This window comes from Capricornis sumatraensis, chromosome 10 (assembly GCF_032405125.1).
Source record: "Capricornis sumatraensis isolate serow.1 chromosome 10, serow.2, whole genome shotgun sequence".
In the NCBI taxonomy this organism is placed as follows: Eukaryota; Metazoa; Chordata; class Mammalia; order Artiodactyla; family Bovidae; genus Capricornis; species Capricornis sumatraensis.
Genome location: NC_091078.1, coordinates 6887702 through 6907483, shown reverse-complemented (window position 1 = coordinate 6907483; position 19782 = coordinate 6887702). Strand labels below are relative to the sequence as shown.

Genomic DNA, 19782 nt, shown 5'->3' with positions numbered 1-19782 from the left:
TGGGGAGGGGATGACACACCTTGTGAAGTCCTATCTCAAAAATGCATATTGTGGGAGAGGGGCCTGGTGAAACTTCTCAGCCTTGATGTGTTTCTTTAATCTGATTAGAAACTAACAGAGATAAAATGCCTTGCTAAAAACTAACTAACAGGCACTCTTTCTGTCCCCTTCTGATGTCTAAGTCAGAAGCTTTCCCTATCTCTATTATACTTTTTTTTTCTCATTAATATCTTTATTTTTTTTTACAACTTAATTTTTTTTTAATTTCAAAACTTTAACAAATATGATCACTCTCAAAATACAAGAATGAAATTTCCTCATGTATCCACATATGTTTCAAATCTTTTGAAAAGATTATACCCTAAATATTTTTTTTTAATTTTAAAATCTTTAATTCTTACATGTGTTCCCAAACATGAACCCCCCCCTCCCACCTCCCTCCCCATAACATCTCTCTGGGTCATCCCCATGCACCAGCCCCAAGCATGCTGTATCCTGCATCAGACATTGACTGGCGATTCGATTTTTACATGAGAGTATACATGTTAGAATGTCATTCTCCCAAATCATCCCACCCTCTCCCTCTCCCTCTGAGTCCAAAAGTCCGTTATACACATCTGTGTCTTTTTTGCTGTCTTGCATACAGGGTCGTCATTGCCATCTTTCTAAATTCCATATATATGTGTTAGTATACTGTATTGGTGTTTTTCTTTCTGGCTTACTTAAAACTTTGCTGCACAAAAGCTCCAAGTGATCAAGCATCATCTCTGGCCGCAGATTGAATTCCTCTCCTCCAGAGGCCACAAATCCATGCGTAGCACATGGCTCGCAACAGCAAACTTTCAGTATTGTCTCTCCCCAAATTAACTAATTCCTAGAGCTGTCAATGGGGTCGCACACAGTTGAACACAACTGAAGCGACTTAGCAGCAGAGCTGGCAAACCACTTGTCTGAGAGCATGTCTTTGATATGTAAACCAAGCAATCCTGAGCTCTTACCAACAACCTCTCCTTTATCTAACTCTCACACACTGGGCTTCCTTGGTAGCTCAGACAGTCAAGAGTCTGCCTACAGTGCAGTAGCCCCAGGTTCCATCCCTGGGTCAGGAAGATCCCCTGGAGAAGAAAATGGCAACCCACTCCAGTACTCTTGCCTGGAAAATCCCATGGATGGAGGAGCCTGGTGGGCTGTAGTTCATGCGGTCACCAAGAGTCAGACACGACTGAGCAACTAATACTGAACACTGAACAGCCACTGGGCAGATAAAAATGGCCTTGATCGCTTTGTTCATGAGAAAGATATCATATAAAGTCCAACTGTGGCATGTCCTACAAACACATACCCAGCAGTCCTCAAAACAGGGCTTCCATGGTGGATGCCAGTAAAGAATGCAGGAGACTGCCTGCAAGGCAGGACACCTGGTTTCAGTCTTTGAGCCGGGAAGATTCCCTGGAGTAGGAAAGGGCAATCCACCACCCCATCTCAAAACGGTCAAGATAATAAAAAACAAAGGAAGTCTGAGAAACTCCACAGCCAAGAGGAGCCAAAGGGAATATAATCATTTAACTGTAATGTGGTGTCCTGGACAGGATCCTAAAATAGAAAAGGACACTAGGTAAAAAATGAGGAAATCTGAATAAACTATGAATTTTAGTTAATACTACTGTGTCAATATAACTATCATAACTGTCATACTAATAAAAGGGAAACTGAGTGCATGACAAATGAGAATTCTCTTGAACTATTCTCTCAACTTTTCTGTAAGTCTGAAACTCCTCTAAAAAATAGTCTAGTTAAGAAATGAAATGCAATCAATTTTCACGCTAAGGGGAAATCTCAAACACTCAAAATACTATATTTCAATATCAGAGAAGAGGATTGTAATTTCTGACACCAGTTTTAAAAAATATACACCAACTGAATAGGAGAAATTAGACAGAACACATTCTACTAAATATTTCCAGAACCCAAGGTACTTACACATAGTGGAAAGCTTTAGAAACAAAACATTTATAATCTTGCATATTTGTAAGGAAAGAGAGAGAAACAAAGAGTAGCAAGAATAATTTATTGACACAGTTGATTTCTTGAATTATGAAATAATATTTTTTCCCCTCAGAATTTCTCCAGGTCGATGTAATCCACAGGCACACAAAAGTTTAGGCAAAGTAAAATAAGCCCTAGTTATCCAACTGTGTTGGATATGTTTCATAAGGCAGACAACAAGAAAAGTAGAGAGAGGGAGTGGATGTTTCTAAATGAAATCAATTTACCTACAAACATGACTTCAAAATATCTGCAGGTTGTCTTAACGCAATAGAATCAGATCCAACAATTGACTTTATTAATCATAGCACGTGAAGCAAATCACAGGGCTGCTAGGAATGATATCTTTGGGTTATCAGCCAAATGCTATCATATATTAGATATGTAACCAGCAAGGGTTAATTTTGAACCTACTGCTTTAGGAGATATCTGCAAGAATTAAATGGTCTTTTTATTTTGTTGCCGCTCCTCTCCCCATCTTCAATTCATAAAAGAATCTGGCATCCAGGCCCCAAGAAAATAGTTATTTTAAGGCAGTAGCCTGCCATATTCTCAGTCAGCTGGCTTCCCAAATAAAGTCCCTTCCTTGTCTCAACCCTGAGTCCCCCAGATTTATTAGCCTATCATGCAGTGAGCAGAGTGAGCTTGGACAAAAGCTATTTAGGGCAAAATAGCCACCTAAAAGAAAGAATTTAAGTGCTCACTTGTTTACTACATATACAAAAACTGGAACAATACAAATATGAGCATGGCCTTTGCATAAAGATGATATGAAAATTCTTGAAGCATTTCATATTTTGGTGCCAAGGTAATAGTAACTTCATACAAAAGAGTTGAGGGGGCGGTCCTAAGATGGCAGAGGAATAGGATGAGGAGACCAGTTTCTCCCTCACAAATTCATCAAAAGAATATTCTGAAACTATTCTGAACAAAGGAAAAAGAAAGATACAATCAAAGTTAACCAGTGATTCATATGCCTTAAGCCTAAGTAGTTCACAGTGGACAATTATCAATAGGCTTGTGGTCATAGCCCAATAAGCATAATAGAATGTATGATTCTATTTGGATACACAGATAATTAGGGTATTCTTTTAGGTGAAGGAGAGTCTAAGTATGAGTGCTGGGACTCTTCCTTCCTTCCGGGGGCCTGGTTTTCCAGTTGGTATGACATTTCCATAGATACTGGGCATATAGCTCAAAGTCCATAGTCTGGCCCAAGATGGAGTCCTGCTTTCTAGATAGAGCCTGTTCTGTTTCCTCCTTCAACACTGTAGTATATAGTTGAGTAACTTTGGGAATTTATATAGATTTTCTCATTGTGATAATAAATTTAACTGCAGGAGTTCAAGTCCAGACAATGTGACACTGACTCATCCCTTCCAGTGCTTCCCTGCTAAGCAAAACAATAAGCCTCAGAATAGCTCAAACAATGATAGCTGTGATAGGCAGTTTAGAGGAAGGTAAGCTGTTTGGGACCCCAAGATTCAAAGAACCCCACAACAGCGGGGCATCTTGCAACCTACACGCATTAGAAGAAGGCAGCCCAAGTGCTGTATTTCATGACCTCCAAACTAGCATGAGAAATCAGTCCAGACAGGTTCCTTCCTCCCCAAGACTGAGTCCGTCAGACAGCAGGTGAAGCCAACACCATCAGCAAAAGGGATCATCTTGGACCAGAACCAAAAATAGGCAACTGTGGGAACATGTCTTGTCATCAAGCCTGAGGACTCCACTTTTCTTCAAAGAAATACCACGGTGGGCAGGCAGAATCAGACTAAAGAATCCAACTATCACAAGTGGTTTGGTCTGGGAAGGCTCTTGGTCCACACATTCTTCAGTTGCTCCTCCCCTGTCTAGAGACACCCAAGTAGCATGGTGAAAAGACCTAAGTAGGGACAGGTAGAAGGCTTCACTCTACACCCATTCGCCAACAAGAGACAACCAGCAACCAGACCCGGAAAAACTCCTTTCACCCCTCAGACAGTACAAGCAGGACCCGTAAGAGGGAGACCCATGGGCAGTAGATAAACCAAGAAAACCAAAATAGGACTCAAAAGATTCTGAAAATTAAACTGTCATCAGTACTGCTAGGGGAAGCACAGTGACTGAAGCCGCCCACCCTGGTCAGGCACCACAGTCACTGTTGGCATGAGTTGTTTTATGACAGGAGATCCTGGTAAGGAGCACAGGACTAATAAACCACCACCAAATGGAAGAGTTCAGGAAAGGTCAAACAGTGACACCAAGTGTCCGACCACCTCCCAGAATCCTTCTCACTGACATCCATCTTGGATGAGCAATGCATGTGCCACCAGGAAGGACTCTGAGTCAGAATGATTGCTCAGAGGCAACGCAGAAATGAATCCCATCACCATAAAACCCGAGACTGTGAACCATGTGGCAGAGTAGTTTTTCTGGGTTCCCTTACCCTACTGCTCTCCTCCTGGGCACCCCTTCGCAATAAAATCTCTTGCTTTGTCAGCACATGTATCTCCTCAGAAAATTCCTTTCCGAGTGGTAGACAAGAGCCCACTTCCAGGCCCTGGAAGGGGTCTTCCTTCCTGCAAAAGTACCACAGCACACTTGCCAGGACCTGCAGGTTAAAGTTAAACAGGACAACTGCATGAAAAAATACCAGATTTAAATAAGACCAAGAATCTCCTAAAATAATAGACAAAGTGTCCAAGGCACATCAAAAGTTTTACTTGTCCTACAAAGAATCATGAAAATCACAACTTGAATCAGTTCAGTTCCGTTTAGTTGCTCAGTCGTGTCCGACTCTTTGCGACCCCATGAATGGCAGCACGCCAGGCCTCCCTGTCCATCACCATCTCCCGGAGTTCACTCAGACTCATGTCCATCAAGTCCGTGATGCCATCCAGCCATCTCATCCTCGATCATCCCCTTCTCCTCCTGCTCCCAATCCCTCCAAGCATCAGAGTTTGTTCCAATGAGTCAACTCTTCACATGAGGCGGCCAAAGTACTGGAGTTTCAGCTTTAGCATCATTCCTTCCAAAGAAATTCCAGGGTTGACTTCCTTCAGAATGGACTGGTTGGATCTCCTTGCAGTCCAAGGGACTCTCAAGAGTCTTCTCCAACACCACATTCAAAAGCATCAATTCTTCAGCACTCAACTTTCTTCACAGTCCAACTCTCACATCCAAACATGACCACAGGAAAAACCATAGCCTTGACTAGACAGACCTTAGTCGGCAAAGTAATGTCTCTGCTTTTCAATATGCTATCTAGGTTGGTCATAACTTTTCTTCCAAGGAGTAAGCGTCTTTTAATTTCATGGCTGCAGTCACCATCTGCAGTGATTCTGGAGCCCCAAAAAATAAAGTCTGACACTGTTTCCATTGTTTCCCCATCTATTTCCCATGAAGTGATGGGACCGGATGCCATGATCTTCGTTTTCTGAATGTTGAGCTTTAAGCCAACTTTTTCACTCTCCTCTTTCACTTTCATCAAGAGGCTTTTTAGCTCCTCTTCACTTTCTGCCATAAGGGTGGTGTCATCTGCATATCTGAGATTATTGATATTTCTCCCGGCAATCTTGATTCCAGCTTGTGTTTCTTCCAGTCCAGCGTTTCTCATGATGTACTCTGCATAGAAGTTAAATAAGCAAGGTGACAATGTACAGCCTTGACGTACTCCTTTTCCTATTTGGAACCAGTCTGTTGTTCCATGTCCAGTTCTAACTGTTGCTTCCTGACCTGCATACAGATTTCTCAAGAGGCAGGTCAGGTGGTCTTGTATTCCCATCTCTTGAAGAATTTTCCACAGTTTATTGTGATCCATACAGTCAAAGGCTTTGGCATAGTCAATAAAGCAGAAGTAGATGTTTTTCTGGAACTCTCTTGCTTTTTCCATGATCCAGTGGATGCTGGCAATTTGATCTCTGGTTCCTCTGCCTTTTCTAAAACCAGCTTGAATGTCAGGGAGTTCACGGTTCACGTATTGCTGAAGCCTGGCTTGGAGAATTTTGAGCATTACTTTACTAGCATGTGAGATGAGTGCAATTGTGCAGTAGTTTGAGCATTCTCTGGCATTGCCTTTCTTCGGGATTGGAATGAAAATTGACCTTTTCCAGTCCTATGGCCACTGTTGAGTTTTCCAAATTTGCTGGCATATTGAGTGCTGCACTTTCACAGCATCATCTTTCAGGATTTAAAACAGTTCAACTGAAATTCCATCACCTCCAGTAGCTTTGTTCATAGTGATGCTTTCTAAGGCCCACTTGACTTCACATTCCAAGATGTCTAGTTCTAGACTAATGATCACATCATCATGACTATCTGGGTCGTGAACATCTTTTTTGTACAGTTCTTCCGTGTATTCTTGCCACCTCTTCTTAATATCTTCTGCTTCTGTTAGGTCCATACCATTTCTGTCCTTTATCGAGCCCATCTTTGCATGAAATGTTCCCTTGGTATCTCTAATTTTCTTGAAGAGATCTCTAGTCTTTCCCAATCTGTTGTTTTCCTCTATTTCTTTGCATTGATTGCTGAGGAAGGCTTTCTTATCTCTTCTTGCTAGTCTTTGGAACTCTGCATTTAGATGCCTATATCTTTCCTTTTCACCTCTCTTCTCTTCACAGCTATTTGTAAGGCCTCCCCAGACAGCCATTTTGCTTTTTTGCATTTCTTTTCCATGGGGATGGTCTTGATCCCTGTCTCCTGCACAATGTCACGAACCTCATTCCATAGTTTATCAGGCACTCTATCTATCAGATCTAGGCCCTTAAATCTATTTCTCACTTCCACTGTATAATCATAGGGATTTGATTTAGGGCATACCTGAATGGTCTAGCGGTTTTCCCTACTTTCTTCAATTTGAATCTGAATTTGGCAATAAGGAGTTCATGATCTGAGCCACAGTCAGCTCCTGGTCTTGTTTTTGTTGACTGTATAGAGCTTCTCCATCTTTGGCTGCATAGAATATAATCAATCTGATTTTGGTGTTGACCATCTGGTGATGTCCATGTGTAGAGTCTTCTCTTGTGTTGTTGGGAGAGGATGTTTGCTATGACCAGTGCCTTTTCTTGGGAAAACTCTATTAGTCTTTGCCCTGCTTCATTCCGCATTCCATGGTCAAATTTGCCTGTTACTCCAGGTGTTTCTTGACTTCTTACTTTTGCATTCCAGTCCCCTATAATGAAAAGGGGTGGCCAGGAGGAGACACCCCGCGTCCGAGGTCAGTGGCAGCTGGGAGAAGCCACCTCATGCCCGAGGCCAGGGGTGATGACCCTGAGGAGCCACCCACGCCTGAGGCCAGGGCCTGCGGCTGGGAGGAGCATCCCGAGGAGCAGTGGCTGCACAGGCGCAGGAGGGCCTAGAGGAGCTATCCCACGTTGAAGGTCAGGAACAGTGGTGGTAAGGAGATACCCCTCATCCAAGGTAAGGAGCAGCAGCTGTGCTTTGCTGGAGCCCCCATGAAGAGATACCCCACACCCAAGGTAAGAGAAACCCAAGTAAGATGGTAGGTGTTGCAAGAGGGCATCAGAGGGCAGACACACTGAAACCATGCTCACAGGAAACTAGTCAATCTAATCACAATAGGACCACAGCCTTGTCTAACTCAATGAAACCATGCCATGCCTGCCGGGCAACCCAAGACGGGCAGGTCATGGTGGAGAGGTCTGACAGAACGTGGTCCACTGGAGAAGGGAATGGCAAGCCACTTCAGTATTCTTGTCTTGAGAACCCCATGAACAGTATGAAAAGGCAATATGATAGGATACCAAAAGAAGAACTCCCCAGGTCATTAGGTGCCCAATATGCTACTGGAGATCAAAGGAGAAATAACTACAGAAAGAATGAAGGGATGGAGCCAAAGCAAAAAGAATACCCAGTTGTGGATGTGACTGATGATAGAAGCAAGATCTGATGCTGTAAAGAGCAATATTGCATAGGAACCTGGAATGTCAGGTCCATGAATTAAGGCAAATTGGAAGTGGTCAAACAAGAGATGGCAAGGGTGAACGTTGACATTCTAGGAATCAGCGAACTAAAATGGACTGGAATGGGTGAATTTAACTCAGATGACCATTACATCTACTACCGCAGGCAGGAATCCCTTGGAAGAAATGGAGTACCCATCATGGTCAACAAAAGAGTCCGAAATGCAGTACTTGGATGCAGTCTCAAAAATGACAGAATGATCTCTGTTCGTCTCCAAGGCAAACCATTCAATATCACAGTTATCCAAGTCTATGCCCCAACCAGTAACGCTGAAGAAACTGAAGTTGAACGGTTTTATGAAGACCTACAAGACCTTTTAGAACTAACACCCAAAAAGATGTCCTTTTCATTATAGGGGACAACTTGAATGAGAAATCAATCAACTGCTGCCAGTACCAATATCAATCTGTGGATGAATTACTGGACAAGAATTTTAAGCCAGCCATCACAACAATGCTCTGATCATCAATTATAAATTCTCTTGGAATAAATGGAAAAAAGCAGAGAACTAGAAAAATCATTAAACCAAAGAGAAATTACAAAATTGAAACGTACAGTAACAGTATTAAACTCAAACCCTGGACTCTGTGGGGGGTTTTCGTTTTGTTTTAAAGAAGATGCTTCACATCAAATGCACAGCATTGTTCCTTCTACAGAATAAAAACTCAGTGAATCTTAAAACAGTTCCTTTTAAGTAAATCCTATGATTTTGGACACCAAGAAATACTATATTCTTAGAGCTAGTCACTAACTGAAATCAATGAATCATTTCAACATTAACCCAAGCAAAATGTTTTTCCTAAACTATGCTCCTTCTTACTTTCTGCAGGTAACAGAATTAATCAATCAGGAAATAACTATTAAGCAAACTTATAGGATTTTATTCATTCTTAAATTTAAGCTATGGTTTTTCCTGTAATCATGTATGGATGTAAGAGTTGGACCATAAAGAAGGCTGAGCACCAAAGAACTGATGCTTTCCAATTGTGGTGCTGGAGAAGACTCTTGAGAGTCCCATGGACAGCAAGGACATTGAACCATCAATCCTAAAGAAAATCAATCCTGAATACTCATTGAAAGGACTGTTGCTGAAGAGGAAGCTCCAATAGTTTGGCCATATGATGCAAAGATCAGACTGATTGGAAAAGACCCTGATGCTGAGAAAGACTGAGTGTAGGAGGAGAAGGGGGTGACAGAGGATGAGATGGTTGGATGGCATCATCAACTCAAGGGACATGAATCTGAGCAAATTTCAGGAGATAGTGAAGGATAGGGAAGCCTGACATGCTGCAGTCCATGGGGTTGCAAAGACTCAGACATGACTGAGTGACTGAACAATGATAACAACTATTGCATCCTATAAAAATAGGAGCAGGGATTCTAGTCTTATATGCCCATGATGGTTACCTCTGAGAATCTCATTATCCAAGCTTTCCTGGTTCATTCAGAGCCAGGTGTCCCCCTACTCAACTCCCCCTCAGCCTCCCTTCCCACCAATTCCAAACAAGAGCCATTTATTGAGGCCTGAAAGCCACTGGCTCTCATTGTCCTACCCGGGAGCCCTGGGAGCCACATTCTGCCAATCAAAGAGGCTGATACCTCTCCAGTGTGGCATGTGAATGGGAAAGGGGTCTCAAACCTAGACATTAGACGAATCCCTGTCATCTCGTAAGTATTAGAAAAAATGGTCCTATCCCCATGAAGCCAAGCTAGCTCTCCTTCCTTAATTGCCAGCATTCTCTGTAAGCCTGAAATCCCAAATCCAAATTCTGAGTAGATTATCTGAACTTTTTTTAATTAACACTACAAAATCCTAAAGGGGATGAGGGATCAGGCTCTGTCATCGGACAGCAGACATTGGTGAAACAGCTAATTGAAACAGATATCTGTGATCATCTGAATCAAAGTGCCTCGTGAAGGCAAAACTAGGGGAGACTGAATAGCCATAGGCATAGACCAGTATGAGAGATTAAAAAATCAAATAGTTTGGGATGGAATGGTTATTATTACACTCATTAGATATGTTTATAAAGGAGAAAAGGCTGAAAATAATTCTCAACTCAAGGAACACACTGAAAACTTGGATCTTGTGAGAATTTGGATCTTGTATACTCTGAAAGTAGTATTAACAGGACGGAAATAGCTGAAATTCAACTAAGACTTTCAAAACGGGAGTTGACAATTACAGTATCAATTCAATCTATAACTCTGTCAAGCCTTTTGCTAAGACATTAGCATTTCAGTTGGGAAAGCCTGGAATCCTAAAATCAGAGTGAGGAGGTGGTATGGTATCAATCAACCCAGGATCAAAGCCCTAACATTGACTGAGCTTCTTCTGACATCCCTTCTGATGAGTTATCCGTGACATTCCTAGAGGATCTGTAAACACCTTCTTTCATGGAGCTGTTCTCATGGCTTCTTTTTGCATGTCCTACATCTTTTCATTCCATCCAAATATTCTTCAGTGCCTGCAAACCTAGGCATAGAGTGAGATGTTGGCATTCCCCAAGGGCCAATAGCCATGTCAGACCTAAGAGAGAAAACTTGTCCTCCAAAAAAAAACTGAATGGCTTCATTTATCTTTACCTAAAATATTCTTGAAATATGTATAAGAATGGATTCTGAAAATGCCAGGTCAAGGAAAAAGAGCACAACTTTAAATTCTCCCTAATGGATCTGCTATGCACTTTGAAGCATTTCTGAACTCAGTGTGTGAATACAAGCAGCAGGGAGCAGTTCTAATTGGTTGCTTGGCTGATTAACTGAAATATGGGTTCAACAAAGGCCTGCACTAAATGAAGTTAAGATGCCAGCAATTTCTTAATGTGCTGTTAAAGAAGAACTACAGAGACTTAGGGAGATATAAATATTGGAGTGGATTTAACATGTGCAAATCCCCTGTCCAAACTAAGCTCTTCCCTCAAGGTCAGGGATGCTGGTAGAACTACTGTGTCTGAAATAGTTTCCTTCATTTCAGTGGGAATAGCACAGTCATGAATGGCTGAGGCCAGGCAGTGTTACCAGAGTCAAAGGAGTGTAGAGGCCAAAAATGCATCATTAGGTATCAGAATGATCTGCTTGAAATGACCTTTGTGGAGAGTGACTAAGAAATAAATGGGCATCCTACAAATTTCCTCATATAACTAGGGCACAAACAAAACAAGCACATTAAAAGTCTTATGAACATAGGGTAACCAAAAGAGAGTCATAACCCTTCATCTGACACCCTAATCTGACCCAGTTAAAAAAAAAAACAAAACTCAGGGTTTATTAAATAAAGGAGAGGCTGGATAATCTTGAGAAAATGGTCTCCAACAACATCAGCAGCAAGAACTCTGAATCTTACTCTAAGATTCTCAAAAGGGAGAGGACTGTGGCCATTTTTCAGGATAACTATGTAATGAGGAAAAGGAAATATTCACACTGTTTAGAATTTATTAAACACTAGTACCCTAGTACCTGTGGTATGAAGAATTGATGCTTTAGAACTGTGGTGTTGGAGAAGACTCTTGAGAGTCCCTTGGACAGTAAGAAGATCAAACCAGTCAATCCTAAAGGAAATCAACCCTGAATATTCAATGGAAGGACTGATGCTGAAGCTCCAATACTTTGGCCAGCTGATGCAAAGAGCCGACTCCTTAGAAAATACCTCAATGCTGGGAAAGATTGAAGGCAGGAGGAGAAGAGGCTGACAGGATGAGACGGTTGGATGGCATCACCAACTCAATGCACATGAGCTCGAGCAAGCTTGAGCTTGCTTGTTGGTGAAGGACAGGGAAGCCTGGTGTGCTGTAGTCCATGGGGTCACAAAGAGTCGGACATGACTGAGCAACTGAACAACAACAGGACCTGAGGTGGGGCTTCCCAGATGGCACTAATGGTAAAGAATGCACCTGCCAGTGCAGGAGACTCAAGAGACACAGTTTCCATTCATGGGTCGGGAAGATCCCCTGGAGTAGGAAATGGCAACCCACTCCGGTATATTCTTGGAAAATATCATGGACAGAGGGGCCTTGTAGGCTATAGTCCAAGAGGTCCCAAAGAATCAGACATGAATGAGCATGTGTGTGCACACACACACACACACACATGCACAGGGCAACACTCATTCTTTGACCCATTAATACTACTGCTTTCCACCATTCAGAATATGTCCCTGGATCTATTACTCTCTATTATACCACTTTTAAATTATCTATTTTATAGAACCAGTAAGATCCTATACATATGCCAGATACAAAGTAGTACTTACTGGAAATGGTTGTTTTCAACAGCTAGTAATACTCACACATTGGTTTCTAATGTAAAGTAAGGGCCAAGTGGAAGCAAATAACCATAACGTATTAAATCCAAAACCATATCTGAGGGGAAGCTGCAGAAATGGGTTCCATCACCGAAAACTTGAGACATGCAGGAGGGAATGATATAGGTTCCACAAAAGAGATGGATCATATAGAGTAACAATACAAACCATTATCAGATAATGACTGTAATTGTAGCTACTTGTTTTAGATGTGGATTATTTTCCAGAACTTGCCACTATAATTCCTGGATCCTGATATTCAGTTACTAATATTTTTCGCTATCACAATTGCAAGGGAACACCACATAATAAGTGATCTTGATTTTCTCTATAACTCAACAACTGGCAAGAAACTGATGACATGCTCAAAATGGGTAGTTAAGATGGTTTACCTATTAGATTATTTCTAAAGGTCTAAACAGGGTTAAAGGACTCAAAGGAGGGATACTGAAGTAGCCTGGGGTTAACAACAGCAGGAAGTCATTACCATCCCCAGACCTGAGGGGGCAAATGCAGGGAGGGATGAATAGGACCTGTAATTGCATGATGAGGGAGTTCAGTGAAGCTTGTGGTCTCAGCAGTATGATCCAGCCATGGCCATTTGAAGAGTTGGTGAGAGAAAGCAAGGGGAAAATAACACTCCAATATCTCTCCTCCTAACCTTCAATATCCTGCCAGTACTTTTAGGAGATAAATCCAGCTGATATCCAAACAGCAATGGAGCCTTAGAGTTCAGCCTCAGAAAGTGAACAGCATAGAATTGCATTTAAAAAGAGCAGTAGGAAAAAATTCTTAATAATGACATCTTGCAAAAGAGCTGGGAGAGTAGGAAGTAGCAGAGATCCCAGATCCTAGATCACATGGTTAGATTCACACACACCCAGAGAGTGTGAACCAATCACAGTCTACAACAGTACAAAGCAGCCGTCTCAGGCAGAGGTGCAGTATCTAGTTATCTGGGACATATCAGAGTATACTTTGGAAAGGACATGTTGCTACATATACACTGCAGCCTGTATCACAAAGGAAGAGAAATAATGCTCAGTGAGGTCCTTTAAATTTTTGAGGTAACATATAAACATTTAGGGGTGCTATTTTGATGAATTTACCTAGAGAATAGAACTTGTGAACTTTAAAGAAGGACCTAGAGCAAGGCAGATCTCCAGATGGTCCAGGCTATCACTCAAGCTGAACTCAGTTTGTGGAAGGTCAGGATGTTTCACAGAACCCAGGTCAATCCACATTCAGAGAAGAACATTAGAAATGTCAGAGTCTGGAGCTAATTTATGCCTGTTCTATTTCTGAATATCAGTTTTTGACTTGTTACTGGGTTTTGGTAGAAACTCAACACCCAGTCAAACCTAGACAGCATATTAAAAAGCAGAGACATTACTTTGCCAACAAAGGTCCATCTAGTCAAAGCTATGGTTTTATCAGTAGTCATGTACGGATGTGAGAGTTGGACCATAAAGAAGACAGAGTGCAAAAGAACTGATGCTTTTGAACTGTGGTGTTGGAGAAGACTCTTGAGAGTCTCTTGGACTTCAAGGAGGTCAAACCAGTCAACCCTAAAGGAAATCAGTCCTGAAGATTCATTGGAAGGACAGATGCTGAAGCTGAAGCTCAAATAATTTGGCCACCTGATGTGAAGAGCCAACATCATTAGAAAAGACCACGATGCTGGGAAAGATTGAAGGCAGGAGGAGGAGGGGATGACAGAGGACAAGATGGTTGGATGGCATCACTGACTTAATGCACATGAGTTTAAGCAAGCTCCGGGAGATGGTGAAGGACAGGGGAGCCTGGCGTGCTGCAGTCCACAGGGTGGCAAAGAGTCAGACATGACTGAGCTACTGAACACCACCACCACCACCCAGTCATAAAGTACCAGATGATGATGAAGTCGGGGCTTCCCATCATGGACTGAGAACTATCTGATCCACTGAGGTATAAAATCAGGCATCCCCAGCAGCACATCACCATCAGGCAGAATCGGAATGAACAGCACTAAACCCAAACACGTCACAAGCAGGTTCCAGAAGCAAGTCTCCCACGTTACCAGATTGCCTTCCCCTTCTGTTCTGCTACTCTGCCCTTGACCACACACACTCATGGCCTCACAAGTCCTCTGTTTCTAGTTCCCTGGGAAGTGGGAAATGAGGAACAGGCTATCAAGCGTCTCTACACAGCATGTTGGCACCAGCCAACTGAAGTCCTAGAGCATCAGTGCTCCACTCAAGGGTTCAAAGCCCTATCTATATTCTTCCTCTACTCTGATCCAAACACACTGGGCTTTTTGCTGTCCTTCAAGCACCCCCATCCCCACAAGTTTGTATCCATCTCAGCAAGTCACACTCCCTGTTCATTCATTTCACCCAAAATAGTCTTGGGGTTGTATACAGCAGACTCTTGGTTGGCTAAACCAACACTCATACCCAAGTCCTTTCTCGCTTGCCTGCCTCCACTACAGAAACTGGAAAACTGTCACTGCTCCCCCCTCAACCCGCCCCAGAGTACCTTAGAGCAAGAAGTATTGGCCAGGACAGAGAGGCAATAAGTCATAAGCAGAGACTTCTGGGACCATTTTTGCCTTCCTGATTATTAAAAAAGACATAAATTACAGGCACTAGGACTAGCTGCAAGGCAGAATCACAGAGGGTTCTGCTCTCAGAAGGGCCCGCCCATACCTTCCCACTCAGTGTAATATTCTGCTATTGCCTTTTTAAATTCTTAATAAATTTGTCTTTGAATTTATGTTCAAAGTGAAGTCCTAGGAGACAGTAGAGTGTGATCACAAGCAGCAGAGATTCTCCAGTGATGAACTCAGCAGACAAAGCATACAGTGCAGGCACTTGATCAATTGACCTGGATGCTGAGTACACTTGCCCTGGGCAACCAGAATACCAGCGGGCCCCAAAATGGTGGGCAGGGACCTGGGCCCAGAGTAACAGCAGGCTTAGCAGCTATGCACTGTGATGCAGGAGGAGGACAGTTTGCCATCCTCTCTGGAGCTCTTTACTGCAGCCTCTGCATAAGTATTAACTCTGCCTTCGGTACCAGAACAGAAATGTCAGCAAATTTTTACAGAATGATAGCGTATGCATGGACATTGCAACAAAGCATATCAGAGTTACTTGGATTCTACAAAGAATTTAGGATCTCCAGTTTGGAAAACTACAGAAACATTGCAAAGCACATAGAAATGAAATTTAAAGATGTGGCATTCTGCAGAACAGAACACTTTTCAAATGCAGCTGCAGATCAACCAATTATTAATGAGGAAGGCAACTTTAAAATTAATGTTTTGTTTTTAATTGAAAATACAATGACAGATTGCATAAACAGGCATTTTGAATTATAGGCAAATCATGAAGCCACTTTCCATACCTTGTTCAACCTCATACACTACAGAAAATGTCAGAGGAGACATTAAAATGCCATGGTACAATTTACACTTAAAATAAAATTCAAACTTGTGAAAAACTTATTTTAGAAAAATTGTTTCATGAGAATCAACTTTAGATATCCTAAAATTTTTACTTCAAAATAATTTATCAGAAAAATTTTTTAATGTTGCCACAGTCTATAAAATACACTTAGCAGCTCCCATGACAATTGTTGCCTCAGCAGAAAGATACTTCTCAAGATTAAAATATTATAAAAAAAATGATTTGCAGCCTTGCATTTGCCAAGAGTGACTGGTGTTGCTTTCAATTACATTGATTGAAAATGAACCTACTTTGAGTATAAATTTTGATGACCTAATAAATGAAATTGCAGAAAAGCAAGCTGTAAAAAGATGATTTAAGATATCATGTTACTCAGTAGTATTTATTGTTTTGCATAAATCTATGGCACCAAATTTTTTTTGCAATTGGTAAATTTATGCTGTCATTCAGATATCACTTATCTTTTATAAGTACTAAAATATTTTTTAATGAAAAGCTTTATTTTGTGTTAGTCCTTTTTTAAAGTTCTTCTAATTTTGATATTCTCCTTTCTTTATTATTTTTAACAAATTATTTATTTATTTTTTGGTTGCACTGGATCTCCATTGCTGTTGCTCCAGCTTTCTCTAGTTGTGGTGAGTGAGGCCTATTCTTCGTGGTGGTATGCAGGCTTGCTTTGCAGCAGCTTCTGATGTTGCAGATAACAGGTTCTAGGTCCTCAGGCCCAGTCACTCTGAGGCATGTGGAATCCTCCCAGACCAGGGATTGAACCCATGTCCTCTGCACTGGCAGGCAGACTCTTACCTGTGGTGCCACCAGGAAAGTCTTGTCTCAGTCTTTTTAAAGGTCATTTTTTCCCTACTTCATGAAGAAGGACCCCACAATTCCATTTTTTACCATTCCTATTAATTATATAGCCAGCCCTGATAAACACTCCCATTTCCTTTTTGTTCTGACTTGAATCCACATGTGATACCTAGGAGTACAGCAGTCATTTTGGAATCATGAGGAGAAAACCCAACATATTAAAAACGGACGATCAGAATGATAATAAGAGTTTCTCTCCTTGAGATGGTCATTGAACTAATACATTGGTCCTCAGCTGTCCACTTCTAGATATCTTGTATGCGTGTGTACTGTCACTCAGTTATAGCCAACTCTTTTTGAACCCTATAGACTGTAGCCTGCCAGGTTCTTCTGTCCACGGAGATTCTCCAGGCAATAATACTGGAGTGGGTTGCCATGCCCTCCTCCAAGGCATCTTCCCAGCCCAGGGATGGAACCCACATCTCCTGGACTGCAGGCAGATTCTTTACTGCTGAGCCACCGAGGAAGTCCAGATATGCTGTATATGTACCCAAAAATAAAAGTTCTAGTGATTTGAGATAATGTTCATCCACTTTTCTGGAATGTCTATGCATCCATCACTCAGAAGTCAGTCCATAGGTTCCTTCTCAGAGAGAAATTCCCTGATGGTTTAAAAATTTCCCCTCCCACTGTCGTATGCATGCTATTACCTTAAGTGACCTTAGGCTTTGTTTGCATGATTACATTCTCCAAATTAAATTATAGGTTCCACAAGCGCAGAGATATTTTGTCTTTTTGGTCACAGCTAGAACCCTGACACAAAATACCTACTCGAGAAGTGTTTCAATGGGTAAGTGAATGAATGAATAAAAGACTTCCCTCAGCAAAGAAACTATGCTCAGATCACAAAATAAAGAAGGGGGAAACACCTAGCTACCATTTCTTCAGCAGTAAGAACAAAGGGGCATTTTTCTTCAAGTACTTACAAGTGTAAGTTATTGTGAGCTATAAATTTCCTTGTGCTAGCTGGAGAGAATATTTCTTACCTAAGTCTGAAATGTACAAAACTGGGCTTCTGTGAAGGCAAATGAAGTCTGTTCTCTAACCTTAAAAGTAGAGCCATTGTCATCATGCTCTAGACTGTTCCACCCCACCACCATTCCACCTGTCTCCATAACAAGGCCCTCCAGTGTCCCCAATGTTCAGCATCTGAAATGGCACCCATGGATGTTAACACATCTAAGAACATTTCTGACGATCATTTTGCAGTGGAAAATGAAGTGATTGTAAGTGAAATCACATCCCAGGAAGCAAAAGTCATGGTACAGAAAGAAAAATCTCTCCTCCCTGATGCAAAAGGTCTCTCACCCACAACTCATCTTCCCCAGCATGCAAATATCACCTCTTCTTTGTTGCTCCATCTCAACTAGACCTTAAAGATGTGTTTTTGTTTCAGTTATCTCGCTACTGCAATATTTGTCTCTGCTTTGATTCCTTGATCCATATCCCAAGTAATTGTACTCCCATTTAATTGAGCTTACATTTCTCTTCTTAAAGCTTCTGTTTTCCCCATTCATATTAATAAAAGTCTTCTTCCAGTCTGAGAACCAAGATCTCCTCTCTGAGTGACAGAAGTATGGTTACATTCAGTTCTAACTGCAAATCCAGTGGCTTTCCCATCACCCCAGATCAGGTATGTGCCATTTGGCAAGGCGTTTGGACCATTTGAGGGCCCAGGGTGACCCTTGAAATCTATCAGGATCATTCAGTACCCTGATTTAATTAGAAATGGCAGTGTTCTGCCCCTGCTCCGTGGCAGGAGAGGCCACTGCAATGAGAAACACTTGCATCACAGCTAGAGAGTAGGGCCTGCTCGCTGAAACTAGAGAAAACATGGAAAATCCAAAGCAGCCAAAATAAATAAACACATAATTTAAGAAAGACTTAAAAGAAAATACTAGATGAAATGAAGGGCTTCATAGACACTGAGATTAAAGCAGTTTTTCTGGGAGTCCAGAAAGAAAGGTTTCAAATGTGTATAGCTTTATGATTACCTGGTGATCAAGAATCAATTATCAGGGCCATACCTTCAAAAGATTTTCATTTTTGGTTTGAGTTTCAAATAACAGAATATAAGTGAAAATCTTTTGCTGATAATAAAATGCTATGCAAATATTTTTTTTAAATGGCAGCATTCAAATGCAATTTAAAGTCCTACAAACATATTCTTTGAAGGAAAGATAAAGTGGCAAAAAGAACACACACACAGACAAAAAAATTGATAGTAATAAGGATAACAATGACCACAATATTAATTAATGTCTCTCAAATATCATATATTTAATATTTATAGGAAAATAAGACTTCTAAGAACAAAGATGTTGTCTTTTTTTTTTTCATAAACTGTTGGCATTTCTTTAAAATAGACTTTTATGAGCTATAAGAAGGCATATAGTAATACACATGTATTTTATGGGGTGATACACAAACAATTTCTACTTCATGCATTCATGCTAAATCGCTTTAGTGATCTCCGACTCTTTGTGATCCTATGGACTGTAGCCCCTCTAGGCTCCTCTGTCCATGGGGATACTCCAGGCAAGAATCCTGGAGTGGATTGCCACACCTTCCTCCAAGGGATCTTCCCACCTAGGGATCGAACCCACATCTCCTGTGGTTCCTGCATTGCAAGCAGATTCTCTATCACTGAGCCACTGAAGAAGTCTTCCTACTTCATAGTCCTTTACAATTCCCAAAGCTCTTCCCTGTCCATTTTGTTCTCAGAATGTCCCTGTGAAGGGAATAGATTATTATCACCTCAATTACACAGGTGAGAATGATGGAATAAGTTTAAATTACTTGCCCAAGTTTAAGTTCATTTCTCTCCCACCACCTTTCTCAGTTCAAAAACTTCCTAGGATACAATAAAGTTGTACTTGGTTATCACATTGTTTTCTTCGTTTTTTGATCTAATTTGCAAGTCTTTAGTACAATAAAACATTCTCCCATCCCAGTACATGGCAGTACGTGTAAGAACACAGAACACAGAAAGTAACAGTGAGGACTTCCCTGGTAGTCCAGTGGTTAAGAATCCACCTACCAGTGCAGGGGATGCATGCTTGATCCCTGGTCAGGAACTAAGATCCCTCATGCCCAGGAGTAAGGAAGCCTGCTCACTGCAACTACTGAGCCCACGCACTCTGAAGCCTGAGC

General features: G+C 41.5%; 1 non-coding gene across 1 annotated transcript; it reads left to right on the top strand.

Moving 5' to 3' along the window:
- The first annotated feature begins 2742 nt into the window (after positions 1-2742).
- LOC138088069 (U6 spliceosomal RNA) lies at positions 2743-2846 on the top strand. The gene has a single exon (XR_011145658.1). It is a non-coding gene; the product is annotated as a U6 spliceosomal RNA (small nuclear RNA).
- Positions 2847-19782: the final 16936 nt, after the last annotated feature.